Here is an 18127-nt window from a genome sequence, read left to right as displayed (position 1 = left end):
GCTAGCTCCTAGGAGCGGGACTACGGGGCACCGCTAAGCCTTTTATTTATTTTGTCATGCCAGCATTCCGCCCTTTTTAGCTGGCATGACCGTTTTTTCAACGGTGCCCTGGTTTTATGTAGTCTTTTTGTTTCAGTTTTATGGACTTTTATTTGATTTACGTTGAATGTTTTATTTGATTTTGTTTTGTTTTGTTTTATGTATCTTTAAGATTTTTAATGTAAACTATTAAAAGTTACATTTTAAGTGTTTTAAAATTTTAGAATTTTAACTCACTGTTCTATACACTGTCCCTTTTCCCCTGTCCCTGTTTTAGATCTAGTTTTATGTTCACTTTTGAACTTTTTTAGAGAGCACTCCCCGGCCCTCACAAACACTGGTTTTTTATAGATGGTTCTTTTTTTCCAGTCACTTTTAAAGCAGCACAGGTTTTTTTCATGTTGATTTTAATCTGTGTCTGTTTTAACCATGTACAAAGCACAATTGTCTTGGTGTTTTTAAATGTATTTTAAATGCTTTTAAAACAAAATGTATGTCTGTATGCATGAATGTCATCTTTAAAAGAAATGTAAAATGAATGAAAAAAACGAATGGGTGTAAATGTAAAAAATGTAAAATCTCAATAAAAGAGTATCTGTTCTTATCAGTTTAATATCTGATAAGTCCCCTATCAGGGGACCATATATTAAATTGATTTTTGGAATCGGGAGATGGAACAGGGGCTTGCTCCGTCCACTCCACGCATCGGCCCGGTATTGCAGTACCTCCGGGAACGGTGCACACCTTTCTCTAACGTTGGTCAAAGTCAGATCTGGATCTCTCCTGTGAGCATTTTGTCTACCCCTGCTGGAGGGAGAGTGCCAGTGTTGATGCAAGTTTTCCCGCCGTTTTACTTCTTTTTTTTTCTTTCTCTCTCTCTTTCTTTCTTTCTCTCTTTCTTTCTCTCTTTCTCTCTTTCTTTCTCTCTTTCTTTCTTGCTGTCTTTCTTTCTTTTATTCACATGTGGTGATGATGTAGACAGCAGCAGTTTGTTTCCTGGGAGCATGCAGCTAACCAGACAAGTGTGGTGGAACATGTCCCTATGCCAGGACCTTCTTAGCAAGCCAGCCAGCCAGCGAGGCACAGTTGTAGTTACCCAAGGCACCTTGCACAGCATAGCAGCTTGGCATGACTATTTGTAAGACGCACTCCGCCAGTTTATGTTTTGTTTTTGGTGTTATGTGTGTGTTTTTGCTTTGTTTTGTTTTCTCCTGCTTAAATTGCACATTTCCCCTCTGGAAGCAGCAGCCCGTTTTTTTGGGGTCTGCTTGTGCTTGAAATTTTGCACCTACCTTTGAATCCCCCTGTGCCATCCGGGCTGGGGGGCCCCGGGCAAGGGCCAAGTCGCCATCGCTTCTCGGCCTTTTGGCTAAGATCAAGTGTAGTATCTGTTCTTATCAGTTTAATATCTGATACGTCCCCTATCAGGGGACCATATATTAAATTGATTTTTGGAATCGGGAGATGGAACAGGGGCTTGCTCCGTCCACTCCACGCATCGGCCCGGTATTGCAGTACCTCCGGGAACGGTGCACACCTTTCTCTAACGTTGGTCAAAGTCAGATCTGGATCTCTCATGTGAGCATTTTGTCTACCCCTGCTGGAGGGAGAGTGCCAGTGTTGATGCAAGTTTTCCCGCCGTTTTATTTCTTTTTTTTTCTTTCTCTCTTTCTTTCTTTCTCTCTTTCTTTCTCTCTTTCTTTCTCTCTTTCTCTCTTTCTTTCTCTCTTTCTTTCTTGCTGTCTTTCTTTCTTTTATTCACATGTGGTGATGATGTAGACAGCAGCAGTTTGTTTCCTGGGAGCATGCAGCTAACCAGACAAGTGTGGTGGAACATGTCCCTATGCCAGGACCTTCTTAGCAAGCCAGCCAGCCAGCGAGGCACAGTTGTAGTTACCCAAGGCACCTTGCACAGCATAGCAGCTTGGCATGACTATTTGTAAGACGCACTCCGCCAGTTTATGTTTTGTTTTTGGTGTTATGTGTGTGTTTTTGCTTTGTTTTGTTTTCTCCTGCTTAAATTGCACATTTCCCCTCTGGAAGCAGCAGCCCGTTTTTTTGGGGTCTGCTTGTGCTTGAAATTTTGCACCCACCTTTGAATCCCCCTGTGCCGTCCGGGCTGGGGGGCCCCGGGCAAGGGCCAAGTCGCCATCGCTTCTCGGCCTTTTGGCTAAGATCAAGTGTAGTATCTGTTCTTATCAGTTTAATATCTGATACGTCCCCTATCAGGGGACCATATATTAAATTGATTTTTGGAATCGGGAGATGGAACAGGGGCTTGCTCCGTCCACTCCACGCATCGGCCCGGTATTGCAGTACCTCCGGGAACGGTGCACACCTTTCTCTAACGTTGGTCAAAGTCAGATCTGGATCTCTCCTGTGAGCATTTTGTCTACCCCTGCTGGAGGGAGAGTGCCAGTGTTGATGCAAGTTTTCCCGCCGTTTTACTTCTTTTTTTTTTTCTTTCTCTCTTTCTTTCTTTCTCTCTTTCTCTTTCTTTCTCTCTTTCTTTCTTGCTGTCTTTCTTTCTTTTATTCACATGTGGTGATGATGTAGACAGCAGCAGGTTGTTTCCTGGGAGCATGCAGCTAACCAGACAAGTGTGGTGGAACATGTCCCTATGCCAGGACCTTCTTAGCAAGCCAGCCAGCCAGCGAGGCACAGTTGTAGTTACCCAAGGCACCTTGCACAGCATAGCAGCTTGGCATGACTATTTGTAAGACGCACTCCGCCAGTTTATGTTTTGTTTTTGGTGTTATGTGTGTGTTTTTGCTTTGTTTTGTTTTCTCCTGCTTAAATTGCACATTTCCCCTCTGGAAGCAGCAGCCCGTTTTTTTGGGGTCTGCTTGTGCTTGAAATTTTGCACCTACCTTTGAATCCCCCTGTGCCGTCCGGGCTGGGGGGCCCCGGGCAAGGGCCAAGTCGCCATCGCTTCTCGGCCTTTTGGCTAAGATCAAGTGTAGTATCTGTTCTTATCAGTTTAATATCTGATACGTCCCCTATCAGGGGACCATATATTAAATTGATTTTTGGAATCGGGAGATGGAACAGGGGCTTGCTCCGTCCACTCCACGCATCGGCCCGGTATTGCAGTACCTCTGGGAACGGTGCACACCTTTCTCTAACGTTGGTCAAAGTCAGATCTGGATCTCTCCTGTTAGCATTTTGTCTACCCCTGCTGGAGGGAGAGTGCCAGTGTTGATGCAAGTTTTCCCGCCGTTTTACTTCTTTTTTTTTCTTTCTCTCTTTCTTTCTTTCTCTCTTTCTTTCTCTCTTTCTCTCTTTCTTTCTCTCTTTCTTTCTTGCTGTCTTTCTTTCTTTTATTCACATGTGGTGATGATGTAGACAGCAGCAGGTTGTTTCCTGGGAGCATGCAGCTAACCAGACAAGTGTGGTGGAACATGTCCCTATGCCAGGACCTTCTTAGCAAGCCAGCCAGCCAGCGAGGCACAGTTGTAGTTACCCAAGGCACCTTGCACAGCATAGCAGCTTGGCATGACTATTTGTAAGACGCACTCCGCCAGTTTATGTTTTGTTTTTGGTGTTATGTGTGTGTTTTTGCTTTGTTTTGTTTTCTCCTGCTTAAATTGCACATTTCCCCTCTGGAAGCAGCAGCCCGTTTTTTGGGGGTCTGCTTGTGCTTGGAATTTTGCACCCACCTTTGAATCCCAATGTGCCGTCCGGGCTGGGGGGCCCCGGGCAAGGGCCAAGTCGCCATCGCTTCTCGGCCTTTTGGCTAAGATCAAGTGTAGTATCTGTTCTTATCAGTTTAATATCTGATACGTCCCCTATCAGGGGACCATATATTAAATTGATTTTTGGAATCGGGAGATGGAACAGGGGCTTGCTCCGTCCACTCCACGCATCGGCCTGGTATTGCAGTACCTCTGGGAACGGTGCACACCTTTCTCTAACGTTGGTCAAAGTCAGATCTGGATCTCTCCTGTGAGCATTTTGTCTACCCCTGCTGGAGGGAGAGTGCCAGTGTTGATGCAAGTTTTCCCGCCGTTTTACTTCTTTTTCTTTCTTTCTCTCTTTCTTTCTTTCTCTCTTTCTTTCTCTCTTTCTCTCTTTCTTTCTCTCTTTCTTTCTTGCTGTCTTTCTTTCTTTTATTCACATGTGGTGATGATGTAGACAGCAGCAGGTTGTTTCCTGGGAGCATGCAGCTAACCAGACAAGTGTGGTGGAACATGTCCCTATGCCAGGACCTTCTTAGCAAGCCAGCCAGCCAGCGAGGCACAGTTGTAGTTACCCAAGGCACCTTGCACAGCATAGCAGCTTGGCATGACTATTTGTAAGACGCACTCCGCCAGTTTATGTTTTGTTTTTGGTGTTATGTGTGTGTTTTTGCTTTGTTTTGTTTTCTCCTGCTTAAATTGCACATTTCCCCTCTGGAAGCAGCAGCCCGTTTTTTTGGGGTCTGCTTGTGCTTGAAATTTTGCACCCACCTTTGAATCCCCCTGTGCCGTACGGGCTGGGGGGCCCCGGGCAAGGGCCAAGTCGCCATCGCTTCTCGGCCTTTTGGCTAAGATCAAGTGTAGTATCTGTTCTTATCAGTTTAATATCTGATACGTCCCCTATCAGGGGACCATATATTAAATTGATTTTTGGAATCGGGAGATGGAACAGGGGCTTGCTCCGTCCACTCCACGCATCGGCCCGGTATTGCAGTACCTCCGGGAACGGTGCACACCTTTCTCTAACGTTGGTCAAAGTCAGATCTGGATCTCTCCTGTGAGCATTTTGTCTACCCCTGCTGGAGGGAGAGTGCCAGTGTTGATGCAAGTTTTCCCGCCGTTTTACTTCTTTTTTTTTCTTTCTCTCTTTCTTTCTTTCTTTTTCTTTCTCTTTCTTTCTTGCTGTCTTTCTTTCTTTTATTCACATGTGGTGATGATGTAGACAGCAGCAGTTTGTTTCCTGGGAGCATGCAGCTAACCAGACAAGTGTGGTGGAACATGTCCCTATGCCAGGTCCTTCTTAGCCAGCCATATACTCTGGCTTCTCTTCAGTTCGAATAAATCTTTCTAAGACTAAGGTTTAGAGGGTAGTGGCATTGCCCGCTCCCTCCGAGGGTCTGTGAGAGGTTTGTTCGGGTGAGGAGGAACAGAATTTTTTTTTTATTTTTGACTGGCTTTCTTCAGCTCGGCAACTTTTTGGAAGACTAATGCTCAGTCTGGTTTTGGCTTGCCCAATCCAGGCCGAGGGTCTTTCAAGATTTTGTTGACTGTTGAGAGCAGTTTTTTCTTTTTCAGGCGGTTCCAGTTTTTTTCTTTTTCAGGCTTTTCCAGACGTTCCTGGAGTTAGAGAGAAGGAGGACCTACCATCCAGACGACCTTTGAGGACCCTTTGATGACCTAGACGACCTCATCCCCAGCCCTTGATTGCAATCGAGATCCAGACCGAGAGAGCAGCAGGCGCCCAGCAGAGGGCGCCATCTGGGAGGAGCAGAGGGTGGCCCCGGACCCCGAGGAGGCGTCACAGCCACGATTCTTCCTACGTGGTCTCGGTGCCAAGCAGCGCCCCCTACTCCGCCAGGGAAGGACACCGTTCACCTGGGGAGGGGGTCCCTCTTGCGAGGCGACCATCTCCTCAGGGACTAAAGTAATAGTTCCTTCAACTGCCCAGATTTGCTGCTTACGTTGTCTCTTTTTCGTAGAGAGAGACAACCCGGACGTCCAGAGGCTTCTCCCACCCCAATCGGAGGAGCCAGCTGAAGGATGGCGTTCCGGCCAACCCAGGAGACCAGGAGGCACAATGCGGTGCGCTTCACAAGGACCCAGCAAGATGAAACGGAACCAGGACTGACGAGACTGGAGTTCAGCCGGACCATTCTTCAGAGGGGTATGGGTTTTTCCCCTTCTGACTTGAATTGTTTGGTGAAATTGCCAGGGCTTAAGGAAGTGTTTGAGGTCAGTTTTAGGAACCCCCAAAAGTTACAAGAAATGTGGTCCTTTTGGGGGGAGAATAAATATCTCGCTCCATACAAAGAATTTTGTGTGGATGCTCTGACAGACAGAGAAATGAAAGTTGTTACTGTCCAATTTTTCAATGAGGCTGTTAGCGACTATGATATTACAACATGGCTTAACCGCTATGGGAGGGTGTCATCAGAAGGGAGGAAAATTACAGACGAAGATGGGGTTTGGACAGGAGCCAGAAAGTGGCTGGTACGCCTTAATGTTGATCCATCGGGCATTGGAGGCGTCCGCCACATTCCAAACTCCATAGTGTTAGGGCCCAACAGAGGGCTGGTATTCTATAATGGGATGCCAAAACTCTGCAGGAAATGTGGGGAATTAGGACACCTGGCGGCCGCGTGTACTGTAGTCAAGTGCAGGAACTGCGGCGCCCCCCACGAGACCAGCCACTGCAGAGAAGAGAGGCAGTGCAATTTGTGTGGAAAGAAGGGGCACCTGTTTAAGGACTGCCCCTCTTCCTATGCCAACATGGCCAGAGCCAGCAAGGCAAATACGAACAAGCCTAGGCCTGAGCAGGAAGAGGGAGCAAGTAACAAAGATCAGTCCACATCACCACCAACAGTATCCAAGACCCAGACTCCAGCACCACCATCATCACCAGCACCCCCCTCACCCCCCCGCCCCCGAGACATGTCCAGTTTTACGAGGACCCCTTCCCCCAGCCCAGAGAGAGAGTACAACAGCCACTCCACTAGCTCCTCCAGTAGCTCCTCTGATGCAGAACACGAGGCAGGGAGGGAGCCCGGATCCAGCAGCGGCCCCCCCCTGAGTAGGGCCCTCTCAGCGCCAGCACTCCCCCTCGGCTCTCGTTATGACGCCATAAGGATTGAGTCCGTGGGGGAGGAAAGCGAAAGCGACAGTGAAAGTGAGAGTGAGAAGGAGGGGAAGGGAGTGAAGAACCAGCAGAGGGTGGGGAAAAGAAAGGGTAGAGACGAGGGGGGGAAAAGAAAGAAGATCAGGATCAAAGACAGCAGGTTGCAGGTGGCCCCCATGGATCCAGGGCCAGCTAGTGTCCACACGGGGTCCCCGGTCTTGCCCTCGCGGGCAGAGACGGAGGCGAGTGGGACGGCTGCACTGCCGCCTGGTGGGCAGGTGGCGGCCAGCCAGGGCATCCCCAGCCGGCCTTCCCAGTCGTTGGCACAGGCCCTGGCACGCCTCGCAGAGGAGGTGTTCACTGGTGCACCGAGGGAGAGGTCGGGGTCGGCGCCTTCCCTGACCAGCAGTGCCTCGGTGGCGGTGACCCTCTTCAGGCGAGGGGCCTCCCTTCGGGGCATCCTTGACCCCCTCCCTTGTATGGGCAAAGCCAGGGGCCCCCTAGAGGTCCTCCTAGATACAGCACTGGAGGACATGGGAATACCCCTGGACGCGGTAAGCCAGAAGTCTGCTAACAGCTCCAATTCAACAGACGGTAACAGCCAAAGAATGCTGTCTGTCATAACCCCCCCCCAGGACAAAGCTGACCCACACGTTCCGAGGGGCCCTGAGCAAGTTCCACCAGACTTACCTTGTGGGGAGTTGAATAGCCCCAACAACTCCACGTACTGTGCATATAAAGACGGTGCCTTCTTGGACGAGGCAGCAGTGAGTACCTTCTCAGGGGTGATGGGAGTTGCAAATAAGCCCAAGCCCCCTCGAAGCAAGCGTAGAGCTAAGAGTAGGAAGAGTGTCCCGACCTCCCAATCATAGTCGCTATGGGGTGGACGCAGCGACTCCTTTTCTTGTTAGCTACCCTGATGGCCCTGATATGTGTGTCTGTTAATGTCAGGAGCATCAGGGAGACACAAAAAAGATTTGATGTACTAAACTATCTAGCTAACTTGAAAGCAGATCTCCTCTTTCTGCAGGAGTGTGGTATTTCGTCGAGCCCTGATTATAGGGACCTGAAGGAGAGTTGGACCCTGGGGGACTCCTTCTGGTCGGGCTCCAACATAGCCAGAGCCGACGGAGTAGGTATCCTGTTTAAAAACCCATTTATTACCTCCCGCAGCAGCAGGGAGGTAGAACCTGGTAGAATTCTGAGCGTGGATGTGACATACAACAACACTCCCCTCAGACTGGTCAATGTCTACGCACCCACTAACCAAAACGAAAGAGTTCAATTTTTTCCACAGCTGCGTCCACTCCTGCTGGGGAACGTACCCGTCATCGTGTCAGGTGACTTCAATTGTGCTCTGAGGGACGTAGACCGGAGCAGGCCACGCAACGACCGCTCTAGTAGAGTTTTGTCCTCCGTAAAATCTGATTTCTCCCTGTGTGATGCAGGTAAGGACCTGGTGCCTCCCTTTACCTGGGTGAGCTCATCTGGGACCTCCTTCTCCCGTATAGATCTCGTCCTGCATACCAGCTCCCTTACGAAGACGGCAGTAGACACCCAGGCCGTCTTCTTCTCTGACCATAGGCTCCTGCAGGTAACATTGCAGGTCCCTCAGACCTCCCAGATGGGGTCAGGGGTCTGGAAATTAAACACCTCCTTACTCGATGACCCCTCCATAGCTGCAGCCTATAAGAGCAGGCTTGTTGAGTGGACCACTTTGCGTGACCTATTCAACTCCCCTATAGAGTGGTGGGAGATGGTCAAAATGAGAACTAAGGGTTATTTCATAGCAGCAGGCAAGAGGAAAGCAAAAGAAAGGAGGGCCAAATATAAATACCTGAATGCTGCCCTCCAGCGTCTGAGCCTGCTTCAGCTTCGGGGGTTCCCTGTAAGCGACGAGATAGCCCAGACCAAGCTAGATCTTTCAGTGCTTTGTAGGGAGGAACAACGAAAGGTCATGCACAATGCAAAAGTGCAAAAAATGGAGGAAGACGAAAAGTGTACTCGCTTCTTCTTCCAGAAAACGAGGGAGAAGCGGCACTTGATGTCCTCCATGCTCGACAGCAGGGGGAGGATAGTAGAGGATAGTGAGGGAGTGAAAAAAGTGGTAGAGAACTTCTATAGGGACCTGTATAACATCAAAGCTACAGATGACACCCTGATAGAGTGGTTCCTGAGCCAGTTGGAGCCTGACTCAGTGCGGGACGAGGAGGAGGAGGAGAAGGACCCAGAACTCACGCTGGAGGAGCTCACCCAGGCGGTTAAGACCATGAACACCGGTAAGACGCCAGGTCCAGATGGCATCCCGGGTGAGTATTACCATCTTTTTTGGGACACGCTAAAAGTCCATTTAGCGGAGGTCTACAGAGCGGTCTACAGGGAGAAGCGGTTGGGCCCTTCTATGCGGGAGAGTGTAATTACTCTCCTTCATAAGAAAGGGGAAGTTAAAGATCTACGGAATTGGCGCCCAATCAGCCTCCTTTGCGTGGATTACAAGATACTAGCCAAAGCTCTGATGCTCCGGCTACAAGTACACCTCCCTTTGGTCATTGGCCCTGACCAGGCTTGTGGCGTCCCAGGGAGGTCCATCACGGATATTTTAATGTTAACAAGGGACATTCTGGCTTATTCTAGAGAACGGAACCATCCCCTCTGCCTGTTCAACCTTGACCAGGAGAAGGCGTTCGATAGGGTAAGCCATGAATATATGTACAAAGTGATGGACCAGATGAAATTCGCTCCTGGACTTAGGGAGTGGGTTAAAACCATATATACAAACATTAGTACCCGAGTCTTGGTGAACAGGCACCTGACTGGTAAAATATCTATCCAGTCAGGGGTCAGACAGGGTTGCCCACTATCCCCACTGCTATATGTCGTGTGCATTGAACCCCTCCTGCAGGCAATTCGTAGGGATACCAATATAACTGGTTTCCAGCTGCCTGGATCCAACGGGGTCCAGGTCAAAACAACAGCATATATGGACGATGTGTCACTCATTTGCACCAACACATTGTCGGTACCTCGGATTAGTAATATCCTTGAGAAGTACTGCACGGCGACCGGGGCAGTGATTAATAAGTCCAAGAGCGAAGTCTACGTGTCTAAAAATTGGCAGGTAGATAGGGAACTGTCGGACATGTACCCTGTCAAAAAGGACAAAATCAAGATTCTGGGCCTCATTTTCGAGAACAATAGCTCGGGGGCCCAGAGCTGGACGGCGGCCATTAACCAGGTCCGTAAAAAGATTGGCGGATGGAGCACAAGATCCTTAACAATGACGGGTAGAGTATTAATAACCAAGTCTATACTGTTCCCCATCCTCTCTTATGTAGGAAAAATCTTTCCCCCAGACAGGACCACCAAAAAAGTGGTGGACCGCATTATCCACCGCTTTATCTGGGGCAGCAAGATGGAGAGGGTAAAGCGAGCCACTCTGAGTAAAGCCGACAAGAAGGGAGGTAAGGGGGTCCCGGACGTTGTGCAGCTCACCCGAGTGCAGGGGCTCACGCAAACTATCAAGAACATCCAGGCCCTGGACAGGAAGGTATGTTACATGAATCGTTTCTATTTTGCCACCTGTCTCAGGGCCTTGGGCCTCTGCACTATTGATAACACCGTGCCGTACTCCTGGGACCCCCCATTGTATTATAGAACCTTAAGGGACACTATATATAAATTGGGCTTAGATAAAGCAAAATTGGCCTCCTGGGAATACAAGGCTGTAACTAAATATCTTGCCGGTTCCCAGGAAATTGAAAAAGTAGCTACTTTCTCCCTCACCCAAAGCCAAAAAATCTGGGAGAATGTGTCTCACAGCTGCCTCAGTAATGTCCAGAAGGATATAGCATGGAACACCGTCCACAGTGCACTCCCCACTCGAGCGTTCATGTTCAGGAGGGGACTAGCCCAAGTTGAAACATGCCCCTATGCAAAGTGCCGCAAGAGAGAAACACCAGCCCATATCTTCTGGGAGTGTGATGTGGCTGGCAGTGTCTGGCTCTCTGTCTCTGTCTTCCTAAACAGGTTTGCTGACACGGCCAAGATGACCGCTGAGACTGTGCTCTATGGGCCTGCGGGAGGAATCACTACCAGCACAGCTAAGTGCGTTTGGCGTGTCATCAATGTTGTCAAGCAGATCCTGTGGGAAGGCCGTAACGTCTGTGTCTATCACAAGCAGGAGCTAGACACTATCACCACGACCAGAAGGGCACAAACTCTTATCAAGGACTTTGTAATTCTGGACATCCGGACCCTCGGGAAGGACAAGGCCTGCGCGGAGTGGAGGATCGCCGGACTTCAGGACGTGAAGATGGAATAAAGGAAAAAACTGGAACCGCTAGCTCCTAGGAGCGGGACTACGGGGCACCGCTAAGCCTTTTATTTATTTTGTCATGCCAGCATTCCGCCCTTTTTAGCTGGCATGACCGTTTTTCAACGGTGCCCTGGTTTTATGTAGTCTTTTTGTTTCAGTTTTATGGACCTTTGATTTAATTTGAATGTTTTATTTGATTTTGTTTTGTTTTGTTTTATGTATCTTTAAGATTTTTAATGTAAACTATTAAAAGTTACATTTTAAGTGTTTTAAAATTTTAGAATTTTAACGCACTGTTTTATACACTGTCCCTTTTCCCCTGTCCCTGTTTTAGATCTAGTTTTATGTTCACTTTTTTAGAGAGCACTCCCCGGCCCTCACAAGCACTGGTTTTTTATAGATGGTTCTTTTTTTCCAGTCACTTTTAAAACAGCACAGGTTTTTTTCATGTTGATTTTAATCTGTGTCTGTTTTAACCATGTACAAAGCACAATTGTCTTGGTGTTTTTAAATGTATTTTAAATGCTTTTAAAACAAAATGTATGTCTGTATGCATGAATGTCATCTTTAAAAAGAAATGTAAAATGAAGGAAAAAACGAATGGGTGTAAATGTAAAAAATGTAAAATCTCAATAAAAGAGTATTAATATCTGATACGTCCCCTATCAGGGGACCATATATTAAATTGATTTTTGGAATCGGGAGATGGAACAGGGGCTTGCTCCGTCCACTCCACGCATCGGCCCGGTATTGCAGTACCTCCGGGAACGGTGCACACCTTTCTCTAACGTTGGTCAAAGTCAGATCTGGATCTCTCCTGTGAGCATTTTGTCTACCCCTGCTGGAGGGAGAGTGCCAGTGTTGATGCAAGTTTTCCCGCCGTTTTACTTCTTTTTTTTTTCTTTCTCTCTTTCTTTCTCTCTTTCTTTCTTTCTCTCTTTCTTTCTCTCTTTCTCTCTTTCTTTCTCTCTTTCTTTCTTGCTGTCTTTCTTTCTTTTATTCACATGTGGTGATGATGTAGACAGCAGCAGGTTGTTTCCTGGGAGCATGCAGCTAACCAGACAAGTGTGGTGGAACATGTCCCTATGCCAGGACCTTCTTAGCAAGCCAGCCAGCCAGCGAGGCACAGTTGTAGTTACCCAAGGCACCTTGCACAGCATAGCAGCTTGGCATGACTATTTGTAAGACGCACTCCGCCAGTTTATGTTTTGTTTTTGGTGTTATGTGTGTGTTTTTGCTTTGTTTTGTTTTCTCCTGCTTAAATTGCACATTTCCCCTCTGGAAGCAGCAGCCCGTTTTTTGGGGGTCTGCTTGTGCTTGGAATTTTGCACCCACCTTTGAATCCCCCTGTGCCGTCCGGGCTGGGGGGCCCCGGGCAAGGGCCAAGTCGCCATCGCTTCTCGGCCTTTTGGCTAAGATCAAGTGTAGTATCTGTTCTTATCAGTTTAATATCTGATACGTCCCCTATCAGGGGACCATATATTAAATTGATTTTTGGAATCGGGAGATGGCACAGGGGCTTGCTCCGTCCACTCCACGCATCGGCCCGGTATTGCAGTACCTCCGGGAACGGTGCACACCTTTCTCTAACGTTGGTCAAAGTCAGATCTGGATCTCTCCTGTGAGCATTTTGTCTACCCCTGCTGGAGGGAGAGTGCCAGTGTTGATGCAAGTTTTCCCGCCGTTTTACTTCTTTTTTTTTCTTTCTCTCTTTCTTTCTTTCTCTCTTTCTTTCTCTCTTTCTCTCTTTCTTTCTCTCTTTCTTTCTTGCTGTCTTTCTTTCTTTTATTCACATGTGGTGATGATGTAGGCAGCAGCAGGTTGTTTCCTGGGAGCATGCAGCTAACCAGACAAGTGTGGTGGAACATGTCCCTATGCCAGGACCTTCTTAGCAAGCCAGCCAGCCAGCGAGGCACAGTTGTAGTTACCCAAGGCACCTTGCACAGCATAGCAGCTTGGCATGACTATTTGTAAGACGCACTCCGCCAGTTTATGTTTTGTTTTTGGTGTTATGTGTGTGTTTTTGCTTTGTTTTGTTTTCTCCTGCTTAAATTGCACATTTCCCCTCTGGAAGCAGCAGCCCGTTTTTTTGGGGTCTGCTTGTGCTTGAAATTTTGCACCCACCTTTGAATCCCCCTGTGCCGTCCGGGCTGGGGGGCCCCGGGCAAGGGCCAAGTCGCCATCGCTTCTCGGCCTTTTGGCTAAGATCAAGTGTAGTATCTGTTCTTATCAGTTTAATATCTGATACGTCCCCTATCAGGGGACCATATATTAAATTGATTTTTGGAATCGGGAGATGGAACAGGGGCTTGCTCCGTCCACTCCACGCATCGGCCCGGTATTGCAGTACCTCCGGGAACGGTGCACACCTTTCTCTAACGTTGGTCAAAGTCAGATCTGGATCTCTCCTGTGAGCATTTTGTCTACCCCTGCTGGAGGGAGAGTGCCAGTGTTGATGCAAGTTTTCCCGCCGTTTTACTTCTTTTTTTTTTCTTTCTCTCTTTCTTTCTCTCTTTCTTTCTTTCTCTCTTTCTTTCTCTCTTTCTCTCTTTCTTTCTCTCTTTCTTTCTTGCTGTCTTTCTTTCTTTTATTCACATGTGGTGATGATGTAGACAGCAGCAGGTTGTTTCCTGGGAGCATGCAGCTAACCAGACAAGTGTGGTGGAACATGTCCCTATGCCAGGACCTTCTTAGCAAGCCAGCCAGCCAGCGAGGCACAGTTGTAGTTACCCAAGGCACCTTGCACAGCATAGCAGCTTGGCATGACTATTTGTAAGACGCACTCCGCCAGTTTATGTTTTGTTTTTGGTGTTATGTGTGTGTTTTTGCTTTGTTTTGTTTTCTCCTGCTTAAATTGCACATTTCCCCTCTGGAAGCAGCAGCCCGTTTTTTGGGGGTCTGCTTGTGCTTGGAATTTTGCACCCACCTTTGAATCCCCCTGTGCCGTCCGGGCTGGGGGGCCCCGGGCAAGGGCCAAGTCGCCATCGCTACTCGGCCTTTTGGCTAAGATCAAGTGTAGTATCTGTTCTTATCAGTTGATCAGTTTAATATCTAATATCTTAATATCACTCTGGCTTCTCTTCAGTTCGAATAAATCTTTCTAAGACTAAGGCTTAGAGGGTAGTGGCATTGCCCGCTCCCTCCGAGGGTCTGTGAGAGGTTTGTTCGGGTGAGGAGGAACAGAATTTTTTTTTATTTTTGACTGGCTTTCTTCAGCTCGGCAACTTTTTGGAAGACTAATGCTCAGTCTGGTTTTGGCTTGCCCAATCCAGGCCGAGGGTCTTTCAAGATTTTGTTGACTGTTGAGAGCAGTTTTTTCTTTTTCAGGCGGTTCCAGTTTTTTTCTTTTTCAGGCGGTTCCGGCTTTTCCAGACGTTCCTGGAGTTAGAGAGAAGGAGGACCTACCATCCAGACGACCTTTGAGGACCCTTTGATGACCTAGACGACCTCATCCCCAGCCCTTGATTGTAATCGAGATCCAGACTGAGAGAGCAGCAGGCGCCCAGCAGAGGGCGCCATCTGGGAGGAGCAGAGGGCGGCCCCGGACCCCGAGGAGGCGTCACAGCCACGATTCTTCCTACGTGGTCTCAGTGCCAAGCAGCGCCCCCTACTCCGCCAGGGAAGGACACCGTTCACCTGGGGAGGGGGTCCCTCTTGCGAGGCGACCATCTCCTCAGGGACTAAAGTAATAGTTCCTTCAACTGCCCAGATTTGCTGCTTACGTTGTCTCTTTTCCGTAGAGAGAGACAACCCGGACGTCCAGAGGCTTCTCCCACCCCAATCGGAGGAGCCAGCTGAAGGATGGCGTTCCGGCCAACCCAGGAGACCAGGAGGCACAATGCAGTGCGCTTCACAAGGACCCAGCAAGAGGAAACGGAACCAGGACTGACGAGACTGGAGTTCAGCCGGACCATTCTTCAGAGGGGTATGGGTTTTTCCCCTTCTGACTTGAATTGTTTGGTGAAATTGCCAGGGCTTAAGGAAGTGTTTGAGGTCAGTTTTAGGAACCCCCAAAAGTTACAAGAAATGTGGTCCTTTTGGGGGGAGAATAAATATCTCGCTCCATACAAAGAATTTTGTGTGGATGCACTGACAGACAGAGAAATGAAAGTTGTTACTGTCCAATTTTTCAATGAGGCTGTTAGCGACTATGATATTACAACATGGCTTAACCGCTATGGGAGGGTGTCATCAGAAGGGAGGAAAATTACAGATGAAGATGGGGTTTGGACAGGAGCCAGAAAGTGGCTGGTACGCCTCAATGTTGATCCATCGGGCATTGGAGGCGTCCGCCACATTCCAAACTCCATAGTGTTAGGGCCCAACAGAGGGCTGGTATTCTATAATGGGATGCCAAAACTCTGCAGGAAATGTGGGGAATTAGGACACCTGGCGGCCGCATGTACTGTAGTCAAGTGCAGGAACTGCGGCGCCCCCCACGAGAACAGCCACTGCAGAGAAGAGAGGCAGTGCAATTTGTGTGGAAAGAAGGGGCACCTGTTTAAGGACTGCCCCTCTTCCTATGCCAACATGGCCAGAGCCAGCAAGGCAAATACGAACAAGCCTAGGCCTGAGCAGGAAGAGGGAGCAAGTAACAAAGATCAGTCCACATCACCACCAACAGTATCCAAAACCCAGACTCCAGCACCACCATCATCACCAGCACCCCCCTCACCCCCCCGCCCCCGAGACATGTCCCGTTTTACGAGGACCCCTTCCCCCAGCCCAGAGAGAGAGTACAACAGCTACTCCACTAGCTCCTCCAGTAGCTCCTCTGATACAGAACACGAGGCAGGGAGGGAGCCCGGACCCAGCAGCGGCCCCCCCCTGAGTAGGGCCCTCTCAGCGCCAGCACACCCCCTCGGCTCTCGTTATGACGCCATAAGGATTGAGTCCGTGGGGGAGGAAAGCGAAAGCGACAGTGAAAGTGAGAGTGAGAAGGAGGGGAAGGGAGTGAAGAACCAGCAGAGGGTGGGGAAAAGAAAGGGTAGAGACGAGGGGGGGAAAAGAAAGAAGACCAAGATCAAAGACAGCAAGTTGCAGGTGGCCCCCATAGATCCAAAACCAGATAATGTCCACACAAAGTCCCCAGTCTTGCCCTCGCAGGCAGAGACGGAGGCGAGTGGGACGGCTACACTGCCGCCTAGTGGGCAGGTAGCAGCCAGCCAGGGCATCCCCAGCCAGCCTTCCCAGTCGTTGGCACAAACCCTAGCACACCTCGCAGAAGAGGTGTTCACTAATGCACCGAGGGAGAGGTCGGGGTCAACACCTTCCCTGACCAGCAGTACCTCTGTAGCAATGACCCTCTTCAAGCGAAGGGCCTCCCTTCAAAGCATCCTTGACCCCCTCCCTTGTATGGGCAAAACCAGGGGCCCCCTAGAGGTCCTCCTAGATACAGCACTGGAGGACATGGGAATACCCCTGGACGCGGTAAGCCAGAAGTCTGCTAACAGCTCCAATTCAACAGACGGTAACAGCCAAAGAATGCTGTCTGTCATAACCCCCCCCCAGGACAAAGCTGACCCACACGTTCCGAGGGGCCCTGAGCAAGTTCCACCAGACTTACCTTGTGGGGAGTTGAATAGCCCCAACAACTCCACGTACTGTGCATATAAAGACGGTGCCTTCTTGGACGAGGCAGCAGTGAGTACCTTCTCAGGGGTGATGGGAGTTGCAAATAAGCCCAAGCCCCCTCGAAGCAAGCGTAGAGCTAAGAGTAGGAAGAGTGTCCCGACCTCCCAATCATAGTCGCTATGGGGTGGACGCAGCGACTCCTTTTCTTGTTAGCTACCCTGATGGCCCTGATATGTGTGTCTGTTAATGTCAGGAGCATCAGGGAGACACAAAAAAGATTTGATGTACTAAACTATCTAGCTAACTTGAAAGCAGATCTCATCTTTCTGCAGGAGTGTGGTATTTCGTCGAGCCCTGATTATAGGGACCTGAAGGAGAGTTGGACCCTGGGGGACTCCTTCTGGTCGGGCTCCAACATAGCCAGAGCCGACGGAGTAGGTATCCTGTTTAAAAACCCATTTATTACCTCCCGCAGCAGCAGGGAGGTAGAACCTGGTAGAATTCTGAGCGTGGATGTGACATACAACAACACTCCCCTCAGACTGGTCAATGTCTACGCACCCACTAACCAAAACGAAAGAGTTCAATTTTTTCCACAGCTGCGTCCACTCCTGCTGGAGAACGTACCCGTCATCGTATCAGGTGACTTCAATTGTGCTCTGAGGGACGTAGACCGGAGCAGGCCAGGCAACGACCGCTCTAGTAGAGTCTTGTCCTCCGTAATATCTGATTTCTCCCTGTGTGATGCAGGTAAGGACCTGGTGCCTCCCTTTACCTGGGTGAGCTCATCTGGGACCTCCTTCTCCCGTATAGATCTCGTCCTGCATACCAGCTCCCTTACGAAGACGGAAGTAGACACCCAGGCCGTCTTCTTCTCTGACCATAGGCTCCTGCAGGTAACATTGCAGGTCCCTCAGACCTCCCAGATGGGGTCAGGGGTTTGGAAATTAAACACCTCCTTACTCGATGACCCCTCCATAGCTGCAGCCTATAAGAGCAGGCTTGTTGAGTGGACCACTTTGCGTGACCTATTCAACTCCCCTATAGAGTGGTGGGAGATGGTCAAAATGAGAACTAAGGGTTATTTCATAGCAGCAGGCAAGAGGAAAGCAAAAGAAAGGAGGGCCAAATATAAACACCTGAATGCTGCCCTCCAGCGTCTGAGCCTGCTTCAGCTTCGGGGGTTCCCTGTAAGCGACGAGATAGCCCAGACCAAGCTAGATCTTTCAGTGCTTTGTAGGGAGGAACAACGAAAGGTCATGCACAATGCAAAAGTGCAAAAAATGGAGGAAGACGAAAAGTGTACTCGCTTCATTCTTCCAGAAAACGAGGGAGAAGCGGCACTTGATGTCCTCCATGCTCGACAGCAGGGGGAGGATAGTAGAGGATAGTGAGGGAGTGAAAAAA

General features: G+C 49.1%; 7 non-coding genes and 3 pseudogenes across 7 annotated transcripts; all 10 read left to right on the top strand.

The window, feature by feature from the left end:
- Positions 1–616: 616 nt before the first annotated feature.
- LOC131738409 (U2 spliceosomal RNA) lies at positions 617–786 on the top strand (annotated as a pseudogene).
- Positions 787–1388: 602 nt separating this feature from the next.
- Positions 1389–1579, top strand: LOC131738942 (U2 spliceosomal RNA). Its single transcript, XR_009330110.1, has one exon. It is a non-coding gene; the product is annotated as a U2 spliceosomal RNA (small nuclear RNA).
- A 610-nt stretch (positions 1580–2189) lies between these two features.
- Positions 2190–2380, top strand: LOC131738941 (U2 spliceosomal RNA). Its single transcript, XR_009330109.1, has one exon. It is a non-coding gene; the product is annotated as a U2 spliceosomal RNA (small nuclear RNA).
- Positions 2381–2966: 586 nt separating this feature from the next.
- LOC131738202 (U2 spliceosomal RNA) lies at positions 2967–3157 on the top strand. The gene has a single exon (XR_009329766.1). It is a non-coding gene; the product is annotated as a U2 spliceosomal RNA (small nuclear RNA).
- Positions 3158–3755: 598 nt separating this feature from the next.
- On the top strand, positions 3756–3946 carry LOC131738264 (U2 spliceosomal RNA). Its single transcript, XR_009329828.1, has one exon. It is a non-coding gene; the product is annotated as a U2 spliceosomal RNA (small nuclear RNA).
- Positions 3947–4544: 598 nt separating this feature from the next.
- Positions 4545–4735, top strand: LOC131738939 (U2 spliceosomal RNA). The gene has a single exon (XR_009330107.1). It is a non-coding gene; the product is annotated as a U2 spliceosomal RNA (small nuclear RNA).
- Positions 4736–11772: 7037 nt separating this feature from the next.
- LOC131738677 (U2 spliceosomal RNA) lies at positions 11773–11927 on the top strand (annotated as a pseudogene).
- Positions 11928–12538: 611 nt separating this feature from the next.
- Positions 12539–12729, top strand: LOC131739247 (U2 spliceosomal RNA). The gene has a single exon (XR_009330415.1). It is a non-coding gene; the product is annotated as a U2 spliceosomal RNA (small nuclear RNA).
- A 598-nt stretch (positions 12730–13327) lies between these two features.
- Positions 13328–13518, top strand: LOC131738938 (U2 spliceosomal RNA). The gene has a single exon (XR_009330106.1). It is a non-coding gene; the product is annotated as a U2 spliceosomal RNA (small nuclear RNA).
- Positions 13519–14129: 611 nt separating this feature from the next.
- Positions 14130–14246, top strand: LOC131738872 (U2 spliceosomal RNA; annotated as a pseudogene).
- Positions 14247–18127: the final 3881 nt, after the last annotated feature.

The sequence above is a fragment of the Acipenser ruthenus genome, chromosome 10 (assembly GCF_902713425.1).
Source record: "Acipenser ruthenus chromosome 10, fAciRut3.2 maternal haplotype, whole genome shotgun sequence".
Lineage (NCBI taxonomy): Eukaryota > Metazoa > Chordata > Actinopteri > Acipenseriformes > Acipenseridae > Acipenser > Acipenser ruthenus.
Note: the sequence above shows the minus strand (reverse complement) of the source record. Positions and strands in the feature narration are given on the sequence as shown.